Source organism: Schistocerca gregaria, unplaced genomic scaffold, assembly GCF_023897955.1.
Source record: "Schistocerca gregaria isolate iqSchGreg1 unplaced genomic scaffold, iqSchGreg1.2 ptg000763l, whole genome shotgun sequence".
NCBI lineage: Eukaryota > Metazoa > Arthropoda > Insecta > Orthoptera > Acrididae > Schistocerca > Schistocerca gregaria.
Genome location: NW_026062134.1, coordinates 29,277 through 46,974, shown reverse-complemented (window position 1 = coordinate 46,974; position 17,698 = coordinate 29,277). Strand labels below are relative to the sequence as shown.

General features: G+C 39.4%; 1 long non-coding RNA gene across 2 annotated transcripts in view; it reads right to left on the bottom strand.

Moving 5' to 3' along the window:
- Positions 1-15,291, bottom strand: part of LOC126321760 (uncharacterized) — a 51,393-nt gene extending 36,102 nt beyond the window's left edge. For both annotated transcript variants that reach the window (XR_007558521.1, XR_007558520.1), the window contains exons 1-2: positions 15,206-15,291; positions 6,372-6,582 (exon numbers count right to left, since the gene is read on the bottom strand). This is a non-coding gene — a long non-coding RNA (uncharacterized LOC126321760). The remainder of the gene's footprint in view (positions 1-6,371; positions 6,583-15,205) is intronic.
- Positions 15,292-17,698: the final 2,407 nt, after the last annotated feature.

Genomic DNA, 17,698 nt, shown 5'->3' with positions numbered 1-17,698 from the left:
ACTTGACGCCTTCCTGAGAGATCATCTCCACTCCTTCAAAATTAACAATGTTAGTACAGACCAGATGTGGCTTGAATTCAAAGAATTAGTATTGGCAGGAATTGAGAGATTTATACCAAATAAATTAACAAACGGCAGAGCTGATCCTCCTCCTCCTTGGTACACAAAACAGGTTTGAACCTTGCTTCAGGAACAACAAAAGAAACATGCCAAATTTGAACAGACACAAAATCCCCAAGATTTGCGATCCTTTATAGAAGCTTGAAATTTAGCGTGTACTTCAATCGAGATGGTTATAAAAGTTTCCACAATGAAACTGTCTCAAAACCTGGCAGAAAATCCAAAGAGATTCTGGTCGTATATGAAGTATGTTAGCAGCAAGACACAATCAATGCTTTGACTGCGCAATAACAATGGAGGTACTATCGAAGACAGTGCTGCCAAAGCAGACCTACTAAACAAAGCCTTCTGAAATGTCTTCACAAAAGAAGACTAAGTAAATATTCCAGAATTCAAATCGAGAACAGCTGCCAACATGAGTAACGTACAAGTAAATATCATCGGAGTAGTGAAGCAACTTAAATCACTTAATAAAAGGATGTCTTCTGGTCCACACTGTATTCAATTAGGTTCCTTTCAGAGTATGCTGATAATTAGCTCCATAATTAACAATCATACAACTGTTCGCTCTATGAAAGATCTGTATCCGAAGACTGAAAAGTTGTACAGGTCAAACCAATATTCAAGAAAGGTAGTAGGAGTAATCCACTTAATTACAGGCCCATATCATTAATGTCGATAAGCAGCAGGTTTCTAGAACATACACTGTGTTCAAATATATGAATTATCTCAAAGAAAACAGTCTATTGACACAAAGTCAACATGGGTTTAGAAAACATCGTTCCTGTGATAACAACTGGTCACACGAAGTGTTCAGTGCTATTGACAAGGGATTTCAGATTGATTCCGCAATTCTGGATTTCCAGAATGCTTTTGACACCGTACAATGCAAGCAGCTTACAGTGAAATTGGGTGCTTACAGAATATCGTCTCAGTTGTGTGACTAGATTTGTGACTTACTGAAAGAGAGGTCACAGTTCATAGTAATTGATGGAAAGTCTAAGTAGAACAGAAGTGATTTCTGGCACTCCCAAAGGTGGTATTGGCCTTTGTTGTTCCTTATCTATATAAACTATTTGGGAGACCATCTGAGCAGCCGTCTTTGGTTGTTTGCAGATGACACTGTCGTTTATCGACTAATAAAGTCATCAGAAGATCAAAACAAATTGCGAAACGATCTAGAAAAGATATCTGAATGATGCAAAAATTGGCAGTTGACCATAAATAACGTGAAGTGTGAAGTCATGCACATGACTGCTAAAAGACATTCATTGAACTTTGGTTACACGATAAATCAGTCAAATCTCAAGGCCTTAAATTCAACTAAATACCTAGGAATTACAATTACGAACAAATTGAATTGGAAGGAAAACACAGAAAATGTTGTGGAGAAGGCTAACCAAAGGCTGCATTTTATTGGCAGGACACTTGGAAAATGTCACAGATCTAATGAGATGATCCTTACTAGATAGGACTGACAGAGCATATTGAAAAAGTTCAAAGAAGGGCAGCATGTTTTGTATTATCGTGAAATTGGGAGAGAGAGTAACTGAAATGATATAGTATTTGTGCTGGACATCATTAAAAGAAAGGTGTTTTTCATTGAGATGGGATCTTCTCAGGAAATTCAAATTGACAACTTTCTCCTACAAATTTGAAAGTATTTTGTTGATACCGATCTACATAGGGAGAAACGACCATCACGATAAAATAAGGGAAATCAGAGCTTGTATGGAAAGATACAGGTGTTCGCTTTTTCCGCATGCTGTAAGAGATTGTAATAACAGAATTGTGAAGGTGGTTCGATGAACCCTCTGCCAGGCACTTAAATGTGATTTGCAGAGTATCCATGTAGATGTAGATATATTCAATGATAACATGTCCAAAACATTCCAGCTCTACAATCTGTTGATTCTGGGTGTCCTTTTCCATTCTTTTTAGTGTTTTTCTTTCTTTTCTGTTATTCTGACCCGCTTTGTCACACTTCAACTTTTTCAGCTCCAGCAACATGCTGCCTGCACTTTTCAATCTGCTCATTACTCCATCATCAAGACATACGGCGTCCAGCACAGACATCTAAAAAGCTGACTTGCGAACACCAATGCACAAGAAAAACACAAGTAAATTCAAGTAATCTATTTGTATGAACAGAAACTGATTCCAATAAATCCCAGCTCATAGTCAATATGTTCAAGGATATTACACAAATGAGTTGCTATGGAAACACTGTGCCAAAATTAAATAATGAGACACTGTAAGCAATGTTCTGTGTTTCACAGTAGTGTGACAGCTGGTCACTGAAGTACTTCACAAAGGCATTTAAACGTGAAAACAATGAGGTCCTATAGGTAAATCATATATTTTTAGACTCAGGAAGGTTCAAAGAAATTTAGTAAATAAAGAATTCCATCTTTTGGGCCCTCATGATGTCCAGGTCCTCTAAAAACAGGACGCAGAAAAGTTACACAAGGCGTTTGAGTCTGTAAACCATGCATTGCTTGTTTACTATTTTTCTCATTCTTGTGGCTGTTTCATTAGTGTTTAGTTTGTCCTGCCAAAAACCTCTTTTTCCATTGTAGTCGCATTAGATTCAATATATCCTATGAAAAATTACTGTGATCCTATAATGTCACGAGTTTATGATTTGGAGTATTGCAGTAGACGTTGAAGGTTCTCCCTCACCGTTTTAGTTACTCGCATAAACTATGATTCTAATTTATTGCCTTTTCTTTCTGTGTCATCATCATAATCATAATATTGTTTGTGACATAATTTGTGGGTTAACAGTTACTAGTGTCAATATGCTTGTAATTTATGGTCTGCATGTGTATTATCATTTATTTTTGTCACTGTTTTAAAAACCTGCCCATGTGTAAGCACTTTGGGTCCAGTATGAGATCACTTGTGAAAACTGATTTGAAAACAAAATTATTTCCTTATGCACACAGATGATGTCTTGTCAAGCTAAGCAAAAAGCATAAACAGGAAAAACAATATTTTCCTTCAAGTTATTAACTGGTTTTGGACAAATGTACCTACTGCAAACTTTGGGAAACATAAATCATCCAGTTTGCCATTGCAAACAAAGTTCATCACCTATTAATATAAGCATACTAACAGAATATAATAAATCGGGTAGAAACTACCAAGTTCTTAGGTGCAAATATTGATAAAAATGTCAAACTGGCCAACTCTGGGGGACAGTCATTCATTCGCTAATGTTCTGGGGGAGAATATTCTGTATTGCGGACATCTCTAAGCAATTAGGGACACAACCAAAGCCTCAAATTGCATTCATTCACTGATTAAGTCTGCAAAAATTCACCTCATTCTGAAAGTGACAGCGACATTCACAACTACAACAGTAGAAGGAAAGTGTAACTTGCACTACTTCATGTTGTTGTTGTTGTTGTTGTTGTCTTCAGTCCTGAGACTGGTTTGATGCAGCTCTCCATGCTACTCTATCCTGTGCAAGCTGCTTCATCTCACAGTACCTACTGCAACCTACATCCTTCTGAATCTGCTTAGTATACTCATCTCTCGGTCTCCCTCTACGATTTTTACCCTCCACGCTGCCCTCCAATGCTAAATTTGTGATCCCTTGATGCCTCAAAACATGTCCTACCAACCGATCCCTTCTTCTAGTCAAGTTGTGCCACAAACTTCTCTTCTCCCCAATCCTATTCAATACCTCCTCATTAGTTACATGATCTATCCACCTTATCTTCAGTATTCTTCTGTAGCACCACATTTCGAAAGCTTCTATTCTCTTCTTGTCCAAACTAGTTATCGTCCATGTTTCACTTCCATACATGGCTACACTCCAAACAAATACTTTCAGAAACGACTTCCTGATACATAAATCTATATTTGATGTTAACAAATTTCTCTTCTTCAGAAACACTTTCCTTGCCATTGCCAGTCTACATTTTATATCCTCTCTACTTCAACCATCATCAGTTATTTTACTTCCTAAATAGCAAAACTCCTTTACTACTTTAAGTGTCTCATTTCCTAATCTAATTCCCTCAGCATCACCCGATTTAATTTGACTACATTCCATTATCCTCGTTTTGCTTTTGTTAATGTTCATCTTATATCCTCCTTTCAAGACACTGTCCATTCCGTTCAACTGCTCTTCCAAGTCCTTTGCCGTCTCTGACAGAATTACAATGTCATCGGCGAACCTCAAAGTTTTTACTTCGTCTCCATGAATTTTAATACCTACTCCAAATTTTTCTTTTGTTTCCTTTACTGCTCGCTCAATATACAGATTGAATAACATCGGGGAGAGGCTACAACCCTGTCTCACTCCTTTCCCAACCACTGCTTCCCTTTCATGTCCCTCGACTCTTATAACTGCCATCTGGTTTCTGTACAAATTATAAATAGCCTTTCGCTCCCTGTATTTTACCCCTGCCACCTTTAGAATTTGAAAAAGAGTATTCCAGTCAACATTGTCAAAAGCTTTCTCTAAGTCTACAAATGCTAGAAACGTAGGTTTGCCTTTTCTTAATCTTTCTTCTAAGATAAGTCGTAATGTCAGTATTGCCTCACGTGTTCCAACATTTCGACGGAATCCAAACTGATCCTCCCCGAGGTCTGCATCTACCAGTTTTTCCATTCGTCTGTAAAGAATTCGCGTTAGTATTTTGCAGCCGTGGCTTATTAAACTGATAGTTCGGTAATTTTCACAGCTGTCAGCACCTGCTTTCTTTGGGATTGGAATTATTATATTCTTCTTGAAGTCTGAGGGTATTTCGCCTGTCTCATACATCTTGCTCACCAGCTGGTAGAGTTTTGTCATGACTGGCTCTCCCAAGGCCGTCAGTAGTTCTAATGGAATGTTGTCTACTCAGGTCTTTCAGTGCTTTGTCAAACTCTTCACGCAGTATCGTATCTCCCATTTCGTCTTCATCTACATCCTCTTCTATTTCCATAATATTGTCCTCAAGTACAGCGCCCTTGTATGGACCCTCTATGAACTCTTTCCACCTTTCTGCTTTTCCTCCTTTGCTTAGAACTGGGTTTCCATCTGAGCTCTTGATATTCATACAAGTTGTTCTCTTTTTTCCAGAGGTCTCTAATTTTCCTGTAGGCAGTATCTATCTTACCCCTAGTGAGATAAGCTTCTACATCCTTACATTTGTCCTCTAGCCATCCCTGTTTAGCCATTTTGCACTTCCTGTCGATCTCATTTTTGAGACGTTTGTATTCCTTTTTACCTGCTTCATTTACTGCATTTTTATATTTTCTCCTTTCATCAATTAAATTCAATATTTCTTCTGTTACCCAAGGATTTCTAGCAGCCCTCGTCTTTGTACCTACTTTATCCTCTGCTGCCTTCACTACTACATCCCTCAGAGCTACCCATTCTTCTTCTACTGTATTTCTTTCCCCTATTCCTGTCAATTGTTCCTTTATGCTCTCTCTGAAACTCTGTACAACCTCTGGTTCTTTCAGTTTATCCAGGTCCCATCTCCTTAATTTCTCACATTTTTGCAGTTTCTTCAGTTTTAATCTACAGGTCATAACCAATAGATTGTGGTCAGAGTCCACATCTGCCCCTGGAAAGGTCTTACAACTTAAAACCTGGTTCCTAAATCTCTGTCTTACCATTATATAATCTATCTGATACCTTTTAGTATCTCCAGGGTTGTTCCACGTATACAACCTTCTTTCATGATTCTTAAACTACTTCATATATTTTTTAAATTATCTGTGCAAGAGTCTAAATGTAGTTACAATGTCCTGGATCTTCTGTTGCACGATGCAGTCGGCAACTGCGAAATGAGTGATTGCAACTGAACAACTGCGTTTGTTTTCAGTGTGAACAGCGAGAAGAAAACTAGGTGTGGTGACAAAGTGACCTGTGGCAAAGCCTGAGCCTGAGGTTTGGTTGGAATGTGACAGTCCCACTCGCTATTTGCTATGTTCGCTGTCCATCATTCATTGCATAAATATGAACTGCAGCACACAAAGTAAGGGACAGGTACAGTGTCACTGGACTTCTGCCATGCAATCTGCTGTTCAGCTTACACATAATCCATATCACATTGTGAATACATCATATATAACATGGAAGTAGCTAGCAAGCTACCAATGCAAATGGTAAATGTGCAACCAAAGTAGGAGGTATTGATTAAAGATTTTATTTTTATAATGCAAGTTAACAAATTAGATACAGCATGCAATAAAAAACATGAGTTACTTAGCAGTCACAAAGCAAAAATCGGACAATTTTTACTTACTGCTGTATGACTAGTTCTGACAGACTGTTTCACTCCTCCCCCAAATACATCCCCAAGTCCACCTCTGGGAGAATGGTGCAAGCAACTGTAGCTTCAAAACAGTTACAGTGGGTGGTCCTGGAAGGTGGTGGAATGGTGGACAGTTCAATAGCTTGCTTCAAACTCTAGCCGAGAACGAAGTTTGTTTAGTTAAGTGCTCCATGTGACATACCTGAAGGATAATTTAACAATAATAATTTTATTACTATGTCATTAGGGCAAATGGTGCCATTACACCAACAGATAATGTCAATAAATGTTACATTACCCTATGTAAAAGAAGAGTAGGTTAAGTACTGCAATTACATTTAATCATTTTCCCTTCACATTGCAGAATGGGCAGGCAAAGAGCCAAGCACATTATGTTTATAAATATGCTCAGTAAATACTTAAGACAAATAGTGCTATTTTATTGAATAATATGTTACCTACATACTAACAACTAAAAGCTAAACCCTTACTATCATGTATTTAAATATGTATTGTTTCTTGTAGAGCGTAACATATTTCCTCAACATTTTACTTCTGCCAACTACTGCTTGGTACAATGTACAGCAGAACAAAAGTTTACTGCCTTCATTATCTTTAGCTCGCAGAATGTTGGCTTCTAATGTGCTCTATATATGAACATTTAGCATTTGCTCTAATGACCACATGCTGCAACAACAAGATGTAATGCACATACCTAGAATTGCCCCCTCATGATGATACCAGATGACAGTACTTCATGACAATACTTTGATAAAATCCAAAATGAGACATTTCATAAAACTTCACAGAGAATTAGTGATAGTTCTTGACAAGTAAATTACTCTTACAGCAACACACTTTACATTTTGTGCCCACAATAATTTTTGCCATGACATCCTCTTCGGCTTCATTATCAGATGACAAATATTGGAATGAAACCTTTCCCTTGACCTATGTAGGCCAACCACAGCCAATGATACCAAAAACCAAACACCTGCAACTGCGATAAATAAAACCAAATCCACACCAACCCAAAACCCAAACATCAAACTTCCCCACAGAAATTAAAAACAATCGATACACGATAAACACACAAAACATACACACCCATTACCCACAATCACCCCCCCCCCCCCACTGCACCCCCACATACCAAACGCCAACAACTAACCACTAACCCGTACATCTTCACTACTGCCCAAAGAAGAAAACGAAAAATACAATAATGCCCAGGGACAAACTTCCAACATCAATACTCATCTAAATGAGATGTGGCAGGTTAGAAGAGCCACTCTTCTCTTCCTTATAACTGATTTAACCATCACCCCCCCAAAAACACCTCAATTGCATTAGCACATGCACCAGTTTTGTAATTTTTAAACTCTAAACTATGCTTTACAACTAAATGATCAAAACCCCTCTTCTCCAAACCCCTGTATGATGAAAAAGCAACTGAAACTACAGTACTCCCCTCCTCAATCTACTCCTCAATTAACCCTTCAAGTCCCTCTTAGTGCACCCCTCCAAAACCGTGAAAACATGATCGGCATACCCACACCACAAAGTAACTAACAAAGCAGAGACGTACCCCTCCCATACTTCTCTCTTCCCAAACTGTGACTCTTCTATATCAAACACTAACTCCAGCTCACCCAACTTACTCTTATACTGACATACTCAGAACACACTGCCCTACAAAAAGAAAACCAATCTTACAAAAAGAAAACCAATCTAACACCATCCTCTCACTCACAACAGTCGCATACACACAAAAACTAATAGAGAACCTAAAACAAAAATAGTAAGTGATGAAAACAATCTCTCACAGCCGACCTAGATTTCTCGAAACAGGTACCGCGTCTAAGGGAGATCCAAACGTTGTCCTTCTGACACCGACACATGTGCACGTCCGTGGTCAGAGATGCCGGAACTTTCGCCAACCGCATGTTCTCTTGGCAAAACGCCACACTTCACAAATTCTGCTATTAATCCAAACAGCTGCAGGAATTTAATCGAGGACAACATATCCTCTCCCATCTCCACCCGCAACATGGCGCTATTTCACTTTATCGTCATATTCATGCATAAAAAGAGAATCCACACAACAAATTAAACGTCTTACAGCACCACAAACAGCAAACCAATCGAAAACGCGAATACGTAAATAGAACACAAAAAACTGATAACTCACTGAAAACATTTTCAATCCTTAGGTCATGAACATTGCCAACAACTCCCCTCTTCCAACACCAAAGCTCAAATGAACCCAATACACCATGACACACCACGCGTGCGTGCACACACACCACCAGAGCGCACAATCAAACACTAAATGTCATCTAAAAATACAACCAACTCATAAAGTAAACTTTGTGCCGTAATGTCACACACCACACAAAGAAGAGCAAAAGGAAGAGGCTGACAGTCTTAAATTCCTTGGATTACAACTTGATAATAAATTCAGTTGGGAGGAGCACAACACAGAACTGCAGAAACGTCTTAACAAATCTGTGTTTGTAATTCGGGTGTTAGCAGAGACAGGCGACATAAAAATGAAAAAGTTTGCATACTTTCATTCCATAATGTCATATGGCATAATATTTTGGGGTAACTCTTCAAGTCAAACAAAAGTTTTCAGAGTCCAAAAGCGTGTAATACATATTATTTATGGAGTAAATTCACGGACGTCCTGTAGAAACCTCTTCAAAGAACTGGATATACTTACTACTGCCTCTCAGTTTATTTACTCCTTAATGGAATTGTCCTAAATAATGTATCTCCTTTTCCAACAGACAGCTCAGCTCATACATACAATACCAGGAACAAAAATGGGAAATACGGAAGCGTCCGATCCCACCCGTCTGCTTTGACCCATGACGCCACAAATATGGCGGAAACTACCATAAACGACAATTCCAATCTGGTGCTTATAAAGTAGTTACATGCATATTTTAAAGACGAAAATACACCGAAAAACAAACAAACACAAAAAGTACTAAACCAAAAGCATCAGCCACCTCAACCTGTCCCCAACCAACCCAACCTTCCCCCTGACCACAAAATAAAAAACCCACAAACAAAAACCAAATGCAACATAAAAAATCTCAGTCACACACTACAACTCAACAAAAACTTATACAAAATAGATCCTACACAACTAAAACAAATAACAAACACACTCCCACCTCTTAAATACTCTACAACAAAATAAACCACCCACCCACCTACCTACCTACCTACCTACCCAGACCAGCCTAACCAACCACCTTCGGGCTATACATTTTACCCACAGCCCTTAAGAAGGCCCTAACAACAAAATAGCCCTCTGTGACACTCTTCCGCCAACAGTACTTATATAAATGAGACTGAAATTTGGAAGAGCTCCTCTTCCCCCTCCAAAGAACTGACTTAACTGTCCCCCACATCTTCTCTATTGTATTACTACAGGCCCCTGTCTCATAATTCTTAAGCTCTAAACTATGGTTCGCTACTAAATGATTAAATCCCCTCTCACCCAACCCCCTATACGAAGAAAAAGCATGATGAACTATTGTGGACCACGGCTCTATATATTCCTCAATTAACCCCACTAATTCGGCCTTGGACCTCCCTTCCACAACCCTAAAAACACATTCGGAACCCCCACCCTCGGAACAACAAACCACCACACACGAAGACCAGCCACAGACCTTCCTCTCCCATACTTCATTTTCCCAAACTGTGACTCGTCCACCTCCACAACAACCCCATGCTCCCCAAATTACCCCTGTATTTAATAAATTCTGAACACACTTCACAACAAAACGAATACCAATCCAGAACGCTCCTCTCACTCACACCAGTTTCATGCGCGCAAAAATTCTCTGGGGATCTATAACAATAATAATAAGTAACAAGTACAATCTCACGCATATGTCGTCTTTCCGAGAGCGCCACATATTATCGTCCCTGGTCCGAGAGGCCGGAACTTTAACCAACTTCATTGCTTCACGGCACACGCCACACTTCACCACCTCGAAAATTAGGCCAAAAAGCTGCAGGAACTTAATCAGCACTAAGCTGTGTCCCCCATCTTTCATATCCATTCCTGAACAAAAAACCACAACTGATTAAAGTTAATAACAATACCACCCGACGTACGGCGTTCATCACTACATTAACCTTCACACAAAACCACAAAACTGTTAACTCACTGAAATGAATTCCACTTCAAAAATACGCAAACAGCAGTCGACACTGAGAAACAGCAAACTGAGCCCGATACACCAAACAAAAGAAAACCCAGAACATACCAGCAGAAGGCACCACAAACCACAACACGACGACATCTACAAACACGCCACACTCTCAAACCAAGCTCCGCACCGTCATGACGTCACACACGACAACACCCTTATCTCACTGAAAGACTTACTAGTGGCCAACTCCTACTTCACTGGCATTTTTTAATAAAAACAAATGAATTGTATATACTCATACCATTAGTATTGTTATTTCAGCTTAAAAAAATTGACATGTTCCACATCCATGAGGATCGCCTCAGCACGGATCTATAGAATGAAAAACTAATCTAATCTAAGCACAACATCCATATGTCATGGGTCAAAGCAGACAGGTGGAATCGCACACTTCTGTTGACTCAAGAACTTGGGCTACGCTAGAATTAAGAGTCAACTGAATTTAGATTAAACAAAAAACACTACAAGTGAAGTTATGGTAAAGGCAGATGCGCATCATCTCTACTAAACCTACATAGCTCTGTGCAAGAACACGATTTAAGCCTCCACAAACACAACTTTGAGCAATATTATAAAGAAGACACGCGAACTACCTAAACAAAATCAGCATCACAGATGCGAACTACACAACATGTGGTGACAGGGGGCACACTCATTCACGTTGTGCACTATATAGACCCATACTTTCCTGAGCCCCCCATGAACCATGGACCTTGCCGTTGGTAGGGAGGCTTGCGTGCCTCAGCGATAGCCGTACCGTAGGTGCAACCACTACGGACGGGTATCTGTTGAGAGGCCCGACAAACCTATGGTTGAAACTTCCTGCCAGGTTAAAACTGTGTGCCCAACCGAGACTCGAATTCGGGACCTTTGCCCGCGAAAGGCAAAGGTCCCGAGTTCGAGTCTCGGTCGGGCACACAGTTTTAATATGCCAGGAAGTTTCATATCAGGGCACACTGGAAACGTATGGTTCCTGAAGAGGGGCAGCAGCCTTTTCAGTAGTTGCAGGGGCAACAGTCTGGATGATTGACTGATCTGGCCTTGTAACACTAACCAAAACGGCCTTGCTGTGCTGGTACTGCGAACGGCTGAAAGCAATGGAAAACTACGGCCGTAATTTTTCCCAAGGGCATGCACCTTTACTGTATGGTTAAATGATGGTGTCCTCTTGGGTAAAATATTCCGGAGGTAAAATAGTCCCCCATTCGGATCTCCGGGTGGGGACTACTCAAGAGGACGTTGTTATCAGGAGAAAGAAAACTGGCATCCTACGAATCGGAGCATGGAATGTCAGATCCCTTAATCGGGCAGGTAGGTTAGAAAATTTAAAGAGGAAATAGATAGGTTAAAGTTAGACATAGTGGGAATTAGAGAAGTTTGGTGGCAGTAGGAATAAGACTTTTGGTCAGATGAATACAGGGTTATAAATACAAAATCACATAGGGGTAATGCAGGAGTAGGTTTAATAATGAATAAGAAAATAGGAGTACGGGTAAACTACTACAAACAGCATAGTGAACGCATTATTGTGGCCAAGATAGACACGAAGCCCACACCTACTACAGTAGTACAAGTTTATATGCAAACTAGCTCTGCAGATGACATAGAAATTGAAAAAATGTATGATGAGATAAAACAAATTATTCAGGTAGTGAAGGGAGATGAAAATTTAATAGTCATGGGTGACTGGAATTCGAGCATAGGAAAAGGAAGAGAAGGAAACATAGTAGGTGAATATGGATTGGGGGTAAGAAATGAAAGATGAAGCCGCCTGGTAGAATTTTACACAGAGCACAACTTAATCATAGCTAACACTTGGTTCAAGAATCATAAAAGAAGGTTGTATACATGGAAGAATACTGGAGATACTAAAAGGTATCACATATATTATATAATGGTAAGACAGAGATTTAGGAGTCAGGTTTTAAATTGCAAGACATTTCCAGGGGCAGATGTGGACTCTAACCACAATCTATTGGTTATGAACTGTAGATTAAAACTGAAGAAACTGCAAAAATGTGGGAATATAAGGAGATGGGACCCGAATAAACTGACTAAACCAGAGGTTGTACAGAGTTTCAGGGACAGCACAAAGGAACAATTGACAGGAATGGGGGAAAGAAATACAGTAGAAGAAGAATGGGTAGCTGTGACGGATGAAGTAGTGAAGGCGGCAGAGGATCAAGTAGGGCTAGGTAAAAATACAAGGGCTAGTAGAAATCCTTAGGTAACAGAAGAAATATTGAATTTAAATAATGAAACAAGAAAATATAAAAACGCAATAAATGAAGCAGGCAAAAGGGAATAGAAACGTCTCAAAAATGATACCGATAGGAAGTGCAAAATGGCTAAGCAGACATGGCTAGAGGACAAATTCAAGGATGTAGAGGCTTTTCTCACGAGGGGTAAGAGAGATACTGCCTATAGGAAAATTAAAGAGACCTTTGGAGAAAAGAGAGCCACTTGTATGAATGTCAAGAGCTCAGATGGAAACCCAGTTCTAAGCAAAGAAGGGAAATCAGAAAGGTGGAAGGAGTGAATAGAGGGTATATACAAGGGCGATGTACTTGAGGACAATGTTATGGAAATGGAAGAGGATGTAGATGAAGATGAAATGGGAGATATGATACTGCGTGAAGAGTTTGACAGAGCACTGAAAGACCTGAGTCGAAACAAGGCCCCGGGAGTAGACAACATTCCATTAGAACTACTGACGGCCATGGGAGAGCCAGTCCTGACAAAACTCTACCATCTGGTGAGCAAAATGAATGAGACAGGTGAAATACCCTCAGACTTCAAGAAGAATATTATAATTCCAATCCCAAAGAAAACAGGTGTTGACAGATGTGAAAATTACCGAACTATCAGCTTAATAAGTCACAGCTGCAAAATACTAACGCGAATTCTCTACAGACAAATGGAAAAACTGGTAGAAGCCAACCTTGGGGAAGATCAGTTTGGAATCCGTAGAAATATTGAAACACGTGAGGCAATACTGACCTTACGACTTATCTTAGAAGCTGGATTAAGGAAGGGCAAACCTACGTTTCTAGCATTTGTAGACTTAGAGAAAGCTTTTGACAATGTTGACTGTAATACTCTCAAATTCTAAAGGTGGCAGGGGTAAAATACAGGGAGCGAAAGGCTATTTACAATTAGTACAGAAACCAGATGGGATTGATAAGAGTTGAGGGGCATGAAAGGGAAGCATTGGTTGGGAAGGGAGTGAGACAGGGTTGTACCCTCTCCCCGATGTTATTCAATCTCTATATTGAGCAAGCAGTAAGGGGGAAAAAAAAAAAGAAAAATTCGGAGTAAAATCCAGGGAGAAGAAATAAAAACTTTGAGGTTCGCCGATGACATTGTAATTCTGTCAGAGACGGCAAAGGACTTGGAAGAGCAGTTGAATGGAATGGACAGGATATAAGATTAACATCAACAGAAGGAAAACGAGGATAATGGCATGTAGTCAAATTAAGTTGGGTGATGCTGAGGGAATTAGATCAGGAAACGAGACACTTAAAGTAGTAAAGGAGTTTTGCTATTTGCAGAGCAAAATAACTGATGATTGTCGAAATAGAGAGGATATAAAATGTAGACTGGAAATGTCAAGGAAAGCGTTTCTGAAGAAGAGAACTTTGTTAACATCAAGTATAGAGTTAAGTGTCAGAAAGGAGTTTCTGAAAGTACTTGTATGGAGTGTAGGCATGTATGGAAGTGAAACATGGACGATAAATAGTTTGGACAAGAAGAGAATAGAAGCTTTCGAAATGTGGTGCCACAGAAGAAAGTTGAAGATTAGGTGGGTAGATCACATAAGTAATGAGGAGGTATTGAAGAGGATTGGGGAGAAGAGAAGCTTGTGGCACAACTTGACTAGAAGAAGGGATCGGTTGGTAGGACATGTTCTGAGGCATCAAGGGATCACAAATTTAGTATTAATGGGGAGTGTGGAGGGAAACAATCGTGGAGGGAGTCCAAGACATGGATACACTAAGCAGATTCAGAAGGATGTAGGCTGCAGTAGGTACTGAGATATGGAGCTTGCACAGGATAGAGTAGCATGGAGAGCTGCATCAAACTAGTCTCAGACTGAAGACAACAACAACAACACTTTCCTGAGAACAGCACTATGTAACATTTGCGCATAAGAAGCTGCGGTTACACAAGTCATACTAAACTTATATGAAGTTCAATTTATAAATTCTGTTACTGAATTTCATATTATGCCTCCCAAGTACATCAAACAACGCAGTTTTGTGAATCATTTTAATAATACCGGTAAATCCCAAACAACGTTATTCACAACTGCGATACTCAACTAGCTGTTCCAGCCCTGGTTCGTCATAAATCTTTAACGTCGAACTGTATTACGGCATCGTCCGCTGCATATCGCAACCACGAATACATACGATTTTTCTTTCGCCTAGAACTCGACTTGTTAACCGCAGAGTAGTATTTTCATGCCACTCTTTTACATTTTGCTCAATCATATTATAACGCAAACATTAAACCTAACTACGTGTAATAAGAAAAAAAAGAGCTAAGCGGAGTCAACGGTCAAGAGACACTTGTTAGATCACTCACATCTTGATTTTAAAAATGTACTCCACACAACAAACTTTTTAAAAAAGTGACGACCACGGAACATCGATTAAAAGTGACGATTGTCGTCTGTCCTGCTTTTTTTTAAGTACCAGTGATGCCAACCTCTGAAGCTATAAGTCCCAACTTGTTACTCAAAATGTCCCTTTTCTGTATAAAGTGTCCCATGGTAAGGTAAAACACATGATGCCTAGGAAAAGTGAGTGTGTGTGAGAGAGAGAGACAGAGATAGAGAGCGGAAGAGAGAGAGAGACAATAGGTATACAAAAGAAATAATGGCTTACGATTCCACACGCAGCACGATAAACTAGTAGTAGAGTTTAAAATGCAACTACAACATATAACAGCATCCTCGCAATACTACATCATATAATGTAAATGCAGGACTTACATTATTGAAGTGCTTGCTTATCCTTTCAGAAAATACAACCTTCCTTTCGAAGAGATATACACGTACTCCTCCCTCTTTCAGTCTCCATCACACAGTTAAACTTTCACTTAATACAAGTTTTTCTTATTGTGAAGAATGAGTTGTTTTTGTTCCACTTAATAAGTTGTGAAGTGTATTCCGTTTCCTTGAAATAAACATCTCACAAAACATATGAATTTGATTTCTCACCTCGAATTCTGTTGCATTTTCTATTTTTTATATCACTTCCAATAGAAAATATCCTTTCGGATTCAGCATTAAAATGTGGAGGTGAAAGAAACTGATCAGCAAGTTTACTGATATTCTGAACCACTGATACCGGAAATCTTTCAAGTTTGAGATTTCACTCTACATACGATCCAAGTCAATTTCTGAAAGTTCCTTCTTCCTATTTCAGCCACAAATGGAAGACTTCTCCATTCAGCTGCAAAGGGAATTACATCAGGTCCTCCAAACTTCGGTGCAATTCGTGATATATTCCTTATCTGGTACCTTCTTTCAGCTGTTAATGCAATATATGACTCTACGAATTTTAAGTCTCCAAAAAATTCATCGTGTATAGGTAGATCCTTCATTTATTCGATTGCTGCGATATAGAAATCAGTGCATTTAAGTCTTACTTTATGAGCTATGAATAGATTTTCTTCCGAGCAGTTTTTGGCATCCAGAGGTTTCGACATCAGAAGTTGAGTTTTTATGTACCCATCAACTGGCGACACATATTTCACTAAAACGTATGTATGTTTGCTATCTGATATGTTGGTACTCTCGTTCACTAAAATAGAAAATTTCCTTTAGATACTGAAACGTTTTATCAGTTTCCACCTTTGCAATAGCATTTTTCACTGTATTGGCACACTTCATACGACCTCAAGTCATCTCTGAAGCAATTTTGAAGTCAGAGAAAACATCTTTTAACACAGGAACAAGTTGGCCCACTGTCGAAAATGCAACGATATGCTCAGAGAAGAAAGTTGCTAATCTTAGTTCAGCTGTTTGTCGCTTTTTCCGCACGTTTGCTTTCATCAAACATTTTCGAAAACAATCATCAACAGTTTTGTTCCTTTGCATAGTTTCAGCATGTTTAATGTGTTTAACTCGATAAGCATGTTTTTCGAGTTCGCTTCTACTGCAGGCAACAATAAAGTAACACTGTTTACATCGCGCCTTTCTGTTGTCACCTTCAACGGCATCCACCCAACCTCTAAATCTGTCAGTTTGAAACCAAGAGTCTTGGGAAGTTTCAGTATGTTTTACCGGATCTCATTCAGTGCACCCTAATATCGATTTCTCTGCACTCGAAGGGTTGCAGTCTGACATTCCTAAATGTGTGCAAAACAAACCACTCAGAAACAATTCTCTCTCTTTCCAAGCAATAATCCCGACTTTCGAGGTCTGCTGTTTCGCTACATCTTCTCCACTTCTCTTTGTCGTTGAAATCTTCTGGTCTTAAGCCAATAACGTGCATGTGTCCCCTGACGTGTCAGTCCATCTGTTTGCTGGTCTTCCTGGCGGTCTTGTTCCTCCTGGGTTGATGTGGAACGCTGTTTTTGCAACTGAGTTGTCTTACTTCCTCATGACATGGCCGTAACAGCAGAGATGGCTTCCCTCACTGGAGGGTTTATTGAGCTACCTGTCAGACAAAAAGAAGCAGTTACTGGTTTGTGGTGATATAAATGTAGATTTCTTAAAAGATACGGATAGAAAAATTAAGCTAGAACCTTTGTTTGCTTGTTTCAATTTAGTATTTGTTGTAAATTTTCCAACTCGTGTGCAGCAGGATAGCTGGTCACTTATCGGTAACGTTTTCATAGACAGTGCTCAGGCAGAAACAATTAATCTGTACTCGGTTGTTAATAGGCTATCTGATCATGCACAGTTAATGGAAATAACACATATAGCACCTTACAGGCTTCAGGCAGGTTCATGCAAGGCAGGGATGTGAACAGGGTACAGAGTTTTAAGAGCAGCCTAGAAAAGGTAGAATGGGACGAAGTATACACAGAAAATGATGCTGATGCCAAATTCAATTTATTCCACCGTAA